The following is a 7,437-nucleotide window of genomic DNA, read 5'->3' on the forward strand; positions in this document are numbered from 1 at the left end:
TAAAATCTTGTAACCAATAAATTGAAATGAATTGTATATCTCTAAGAGTGAAATTGATTCTGAAAAATAGACAACTTGTTAAGCGAATAGAATCAAAAAGCATTAACAATCACTTTAAAACCATAGTGCATATAACTTATTAAATGCTTAATCCCCAACATTCTAATTGAAATTGTATGTATTAACTATGACTATAAATAATGAATTTTGAATATTTAATTTTCAATTACAATTATATATGATGCCTAACTTGCTTGCAAGTTCTCAATCAAAGCTAAAAGCTATCCCTAAACTCTAAGGGCCAAATTAGGTACTCATAATTTGGGGACATCACAATGGCATAGAGTGTTATTATAGTTGGCAATGCCAGAAAAAGGATTGAACCCTTATGATATGGAGAGAAGAGAAAGAAGCTCCATATTTTTCCTACCTTATTTTTCATTGCCCCTTGGAACATAACTATCAGCTATCCATGTGACATCTTACCAGAAATTTAATGGTTAACAGAATCCTTTCAATAGCCTTCCATATAATAGAAAAGAGAGTTTCAGTAAAAAAAAATCCTTAAAAGGGTCCAATCTACTCGATATAATTGGCAAAATGATCCTTGCAGAAGCCTTGCGTGTACACCTTTCTTACTGAATATAGATAATTCAAGGTCAATGCACATGAAACCTGGAAACCCTGTTTTGATCTTTTTCCACTTCCTCTAGTGCCATCAAATCAGTTACCTGTGAAGAAAGCCAATTGGAAAAGTTACTTGGGTCAGATGGGAGGCGAATTATCTACAGTTCTATTTCTGGACATGGGTGGTCCAGAAAATTTTGACTCCAAACTACAAAAAGGTTAAAAACAGAATTCTTCGTTAAATCATTTTGATCTGATCAAAGGGCAGGAGTACATTGAGGCCATTGTTCAAGAGTTCAACTCTGCTTCAATTCTTGATGACATTATTCTCGACTCCCATTTTTTTCAAAATCAAAGAATCTTCTGGAGGCTGCTATAGCTGGTTTTCCAACCAGTAGAAATATTTTTTAGTTTTTACATAAATTAATCAATAAGATTTATGTACCAATCTTGTAGTCAAAATAATATGAAATTACACTCCTTCAGAAAGATAAAATTGAGGTTGATTGAAATTTAGGTTAATAATTACCTGAGGATTCATTGTTTTGATTTTATTCCAATATTCTTGGCCTTCCCAACATTCTCCGTAAGTTCACCATCTCCCTTAACCCTTCAAAAGTGAAATTCTGCAGTCTTTTTCAACAGCTCCAATCCCTCTCCCACTTTCTGCAGATTGAAACATCTAGATTTATGTAGTTCTTCAAGATATGCCATTGCTCCCTCCTCCATTTTAGTGAAGTAAATAATTTGAAGGAAGCGGAGGTGTGGAAATCCTCCCGATTTTCCAAACGCCTTTGGCAATTTTCTGCACCTGTGATTCCCATACAGATTCAAGCTCAGTAGATTGGAACTCGGGAAAATCACTAAATTCACAGTTAGATAAGCTCAATTCCCTCAGATTTTCCGTACAACATATCCAACTTGGCACTGCAAATCTCTCTAACTAAACAATTTCCAGATGTTTCATTACTCTTATTTTGTTAGGAAACTGCGCATTCTGGATTTCAAAATGACGCATCTTCTTCAGCTGTGCAAGGAACCTTACTTACTGAAGATGAGCCATCTTGGCCAAATTATCTTCCATGGAGAGCGCCAATACACCTGACTGCAGTATACTCAAAGAGACCATATTTGATATTCCATTCGGCATGTGATAAATATAACCACATTCTAAATGCTGAAGACATTTAAGACCACTTATCCATTCTGTTAAGAAACATGGCATTGCAAGAAATCAGAGACTTTTCAAATTTCTCACACATGGATGATGGTAGCACCTCGTATATCCTTGTATCCCTTAAATTGAGGACTTTAAGAAGTATCATCTTTCCAAGGGATGCAGGCAGTGCAGAGATGTGTGTAGAACTCAAATCCAGCACATGCAGTCCTCTCATAACAATAAAACAGTTTTCTGGAATGCTTCTAATGTCCTTATTCTGAGATAGCGAGAGTGTTTGGAGATAAGCGGGACGGCTGTGTGAGAGGGCATTATCATTAACATCTTTCTTGGCTAGTAAAATCCAACACCACCCACAGACAACACTTGTACATGTAGAGGCTTCCTCAACAGAAAAAGTACATTTATTTTGTCTGGAAATGTGTATGAGCAGATCATGCAACAAATCATGAATCTTACAATTTTTGGTCAACCTTTTGAATAACTTAGAGTAAATTCTGGGTTTAAGGCTGGGCAAGTCGGTCTAACAATTCCCACTGCTCGACCCCGGCTGGGATGAGTCCCTCGCCAATCCATAGATTTACGGGTATTCACAATCTATCTTCTCATCCTCGGGGAGAAGGAAAGATAGGCAAAACAGGGTGTATGATGTATTGGCAAGGAATCATAACTCAATTTTAATATATCCATCACAGGATCATGCTCACCCAAGGGAATTACTGCTCTTTCGAACTGACGGCGCTTGGAATCCCATTTGCTGAGGCGTGTGGTGTTGGCCAGAGATGCTGCTGCAGTTCTGATAGCCTGGGGCAAATTTCCACATTGCTTTACAATCTCACAACCCACCTCTCTTCCAAGTGCGAGGGTGCTCTATTTTCTTTACAATCTGAAAATATGTAGATACAAAACAGCTTCCAACTGTCTTCATCTGACAAATTTTTCATCTCATAAAAATGAGCTTTTAAATTTCTAGCAACCTCCTTATTTCTTGTGGTCACCACAACTTTACAATCTTTATCAGCTGGAAGACTAAGTTTACCTAAGATATCATCTACTGTCCACAGAGCATCCAGCCCTATAAGATATCTTTTCCCTTGTAGATGCTCACGAATCAGTTCAGCCGTTATCTCTTCAAATAAAGAGAGCCTGATAGATTTCTCACTATTTTCTCTTATTAAACCTATTTGAAAGGTTGTATCAAGTTGCAAATTCTTGAGAGAATAAGATTTAGAAATAGAGAGCCAAACAGAATTATCTAACCTAGATTTCGTTTTGTTGTAAACATTTTGGAGAAGAAATGTCTTGTCTTCCCTGATCCGCCCATACCAACGACGCCTATAACTGGAACATGCAAGTCTTGTAGCAAGTTGAACATGTCTTCAACTTTAGAATCTATCCCCACTGGATGTGAATCTCTGGGCAGAAAAAATGATTTCCTAACTTGTGCTGATCTAACTGTTGACACTGCCGAGTGTTCTGCAACTTCACCATATCTTGGGAAGCCCGTAGATGTCTTTCCGACTTCTTTTAGCACAACCAAGGCAATCTTTGTACATAGCATTTCCACATTACTGGCAATTTCAAGCGAATGAGAATTCAAAATTGTTCAGAATCCAAAATCAATATGGAGAGTGATTATGAGCTTCTGAATAAAATTCTGTTATATTTTCTCATCAACATTTTGAATCATATTCTATGATTTATTAGGATAGAGAGCTAAAGAGCAAAATAAAATGATAAATCATAGAATATGATTTAAAACATTGATAAGAAAAAAGAACACAGTTAAAACTAGACGCTCTAATCACATCAATATGACCTGTTGAAAGCTAATAACTACAATATGGAGAGTGTAAGAACCACAAATAAAAACACAGAGTCATATAGGATTGAAAGCAAACAACCGAAAGAAAATAGTTAATGACAAAATTAAGCGATGGCTTACCAGTTAGATGTGCTGAATTCATAGCCAGACATGACAGAAGAACACTGGAGGGCTTCTTTCCACTGTTGAAGCCTCTCATTGTTAGGTCTCCCCTTTTGCGCATGCTTAGCAAATGCAGTTGCATAGACTCGCTTTTGAGGGTAGCGAAGGTCAAAAAGCTTGACATCAAAAAATACAGGAATAAACAAAGCCTTGTTTTTCAACATGTCAACCGGCTCATCTAAACACCAAGCGGAATCAGCAAATCGAGGTCAAAAGATAGCGATGTGCACCCTAGAAAAGGATATTGCATTTTGTATGGCAGAGGGAATTAGAATCTCCCAATTGTAATTCTTGATCATCAAGAAATGCCCAAAACTTCTTTTCCAATCGTTAAGTGCAAATTAAGAGGAAGACGCCATAAGTTAAGTGCCCACCTAATGGAAAATCCAACTCAGGCTGGATAGAGAAGTCATGGGATGTGTAGCCTCACTGAATCGATTTCATCATCTCAACGGGCTTTTCCACTGATGCGACAAAATGGGTTTCCCCGTTTCTACCATTTCGTCGAGAATATTCAAGATCGCACCAATAAGCGTGCGTTGTTGTCCATTTAAAGTATAGCTGTAGGTAATGCGTCTCTATATTGCACAGATTTCTACAAGGCTGATGATGATCATCTCACCAGTCAATCTGATTGCGTTCCTTCAATATGGATTTCTGGCTTACTTCAACATTTTCTTCGAGCGGGTCCCTTCAGTATGATATACATGGATTTTACACATGGGTTACCTGAAATCTCTGGTGAAACAAAGTGAAGTCATGCATAGAAATGGATGAATGAAAAATGAGCAGGAATTTCGTTGTGAAACTGGATGCTGTAGAAGATCAAAAGAAGCTTAGAAAGGAAGAGTATACTTTTCACACCGGAACGGCTGTTGCCGGCAAAAATGGCCACACATAAAGCTATCGCGACCACTTACGGGGCATTTTCTTCCTTTCAGAGATCCGGTCGGGTAATGGACAGAAACCCTAGTTGGCATAACGTGGCAGATGCGGTGGCATATTATTTTCCGCCACGGACGTCGCCCTCTCTTCGGGTACCATGAAACTTCCGAGATTACAACCGCCCATAAAGTCAGCAAACCGGTATTGGCTAAAATCTAATAGCTGGTTTGGTTGCCAGAAGTACACGTAATTCGAGACAAAATTTTGTGTGTTGTTTGGGTGTGCCATTTCGAAATTGAAATTTAGAATTTGGTATTTCTATTTATTATTAGTCAAAGGCAGTAACTACTCTTATCGTCCACGCCCGCCCCCCCCCCTCGCCCAAAAATTTTCTGGCATTAAAAACTTGCTCCAAGCTAAGGTTTCTCACAGAGTATTTTTAAATTGATTTTCAACATTTAAAATTGTAATTTCTCATTGGCCCATGACTAATTTCCTAGGAGAAAAAATATATTTTTGGAATCCAAAATACAAAAAAAATGATAACTACATCATGTCTTGAATAATTATCAATTTGCAATGTGGCATGACAATATCTTAGGCTTGTCAGAATTGTTAGTTAAAACGCACATAACTTTATTTTTCTATTCTATTTTATTCATGGCTTGGCCAAATCATTTAGACATTAGTTTAATTTTTTGTTTACATATTTTCAGTTTTGATTAAGGATATTTTAATTAAGTTGTAAAAATAATTGATTTTATTTTCATCAATATTTATGTGTTTTCCTTTTATAATTTTAACAGTTTCAATAAAAATGATATTATAATATACAGAAAAATAAATGCATTATCATTTTTTATCTTAACTAAAAAATATCATAATTTAATTATTCATTTCTAGTTTGTTTATTTATGTTTTTTCATTATTTCCTTACATTCTTATTCTTATTTTCAAAATAAAAATTATTATAAATAAGTTTTTTAATAAAATAATACACAAACCTTATATTGACAATAATTTTTCTATTTCATGAAGTTTCTTTTTAATCTTTCATTACTTCTATATATGCAACAATTTCTTAATATGCATAGCAACTAGCTCATGCAATGTGTATTTATTTTGCATTGATTACATCAATAGTTCCTAATTTTAAAATATAGAAGTGCCTTGTATAGACCCTTGTCAAAACATGTTATTTTCAATTTTTGTGATTCAATGTGATATCAAATACAACACATAACATTTCAGAAATTGCCCCCTCCTATAGTGCAATCTATCACATTTATAAGTCCTCATATTACCCCTCTAATAATCCCCGCCCTTCAAAAGGCAGGGACTTAAGCTTGACCAGAGCTCTTGTCTTCACATGATTTGGTATTTCATCTAAATAGGTGGAATTGTTTTAATTTTCAATTCAATTCTAATTTGCCAAAAATATGGATTACATATAAATTGAAATGGAAAAAGACCTGCTTTCCTTCAATAATAAAACTTTTCTTTCAGATCTGGGTCATTAGGAATGCCTTCGCAATTCATGTTGTGATTTATTTTCAATTGCGCCCAAACTCGGACATGGCCTATCACCTTGATGCCCGATTTGGTTAGGTTTGGGAGGGAGTCAATCTCTTTTGTTTCATAGACGACCAATACATTCTAGAAAATTCTCTTATTACATTGCTCCTTCTATGTCCACATGTTACCTTGCACTCGGTAAATCTACCCTTTTGTCTGTTGGCTTGCAGTTTACGTCCATGCTGACAAATGTTGCCCATCCTTCATACTACTATGTTGGGTTGAATAGAGTCTCAATTGGAGAAGACCCCTACATGAGCATGTTTGTTATAGATGAGTCAAGCAGAGAAGGGACAATTATAGATTCAGGAACCTTCATCACTTGCTTGATAGAGCTCGTATACAGTTATGTGAGAGACATCTTCGTTCCCCAACTCTCCAATGTTAGTCGAGCTCCGCAATAGTCCATATTCGATGTGTGCTTCAACATTTCTCAAGGCATTGAGGTGTAGCAGTTGGGATGTGCAATGACATTGAAATTATAAGAAATGTGATGAGATCAATAAGTATATCAAAGCTTCAACATTTCTTTCCATGCTTTCGTCACTGGAAATATATCAAATCAATAAGTATACTACATGATTTATATCTAGTATGATAGTTGTGCAGAATCATAAATCCTCTCAAGATATGGAGGCACTAAGAAGCTTATGATAATTTTACACCCAATCCTTGGCAAATGCTAGATTTTTGGGTTTGCACAAAATAGGTCTGGAATAAGAGATTTGGAATATTAATTTTTTTGGGTTTGAACCAAACGGTCCCAAATCAAATTCCCAAAACTGTAATCTAGATTTCAAGTTCCAGAATCCCAAAACTAGGATTTTGAATGCCAATTCTTAAATCATATTCTAGTAGCCAAATGAGCCCTAAACTAAAACATAACACATAAGAAGGAAATTAGAAAAATTTTGGAAACAGAACTAAGTGTCCTCCTTGGTAAGATATGTCAAAGAGTTTAGGGTAGTTGGTCTTCATATTATGTTTTAAATACTAGTATGTAAAAAATTATAAAGTACAGTACAAAAGAAGTCTTGATGGAGTTAGGATCTAGTCAAATAATGATGCAAGAGCATCCTAGGTGTAAGAGCAATCTTGCATCACCCAAAAATATTTTCTTTTTAGTCCTATTTTAATAAGGACTAGTAGACAAGGTGGCTACTATTTATGGGAGCTTGCTATTTAA

The 7,437-nt window shown here is 35.8% G+C and overlaps 1 pseudogene across 1 annotated transcript; it reads right to left on the bottom strand.

Annotated features, from left to right (window-relative positions):
- Positions 1–846: 846 nt before the first annotated feature.
- On the bottom strand, positions 847–4,090 carry LOC149556155 (putative disease resistance protein At1g61300; annotated as a pseudogene). Its single transcript, XR_016364637.1, has 2 exons — positions 3,750–4,090; positions 847–3,375 (listed from the first exon to the last, which is right to left on the bottom strand). The product of XR_016364637.1 is annotated as a putative disease resistance protein At1g61300 (transcript).
- Positions 4,091–7,437: the final 3,347 nt, after the last annotated feature.

This window comes from Cupressus sempervirens, chromosome 5, assembly GCF_028749045.1.
Source record: "Cupressus sempervirens isolate cs-2001-9-10 chromosome 5, ASM2874904v1, whole genome shotgun sequence".
NCBI lineage: Eukaryota > Viridiplantae > Streptophyta > Pinopsida > Cupressales > Cupressaceae > Cupressus > Cupressus sempervirens.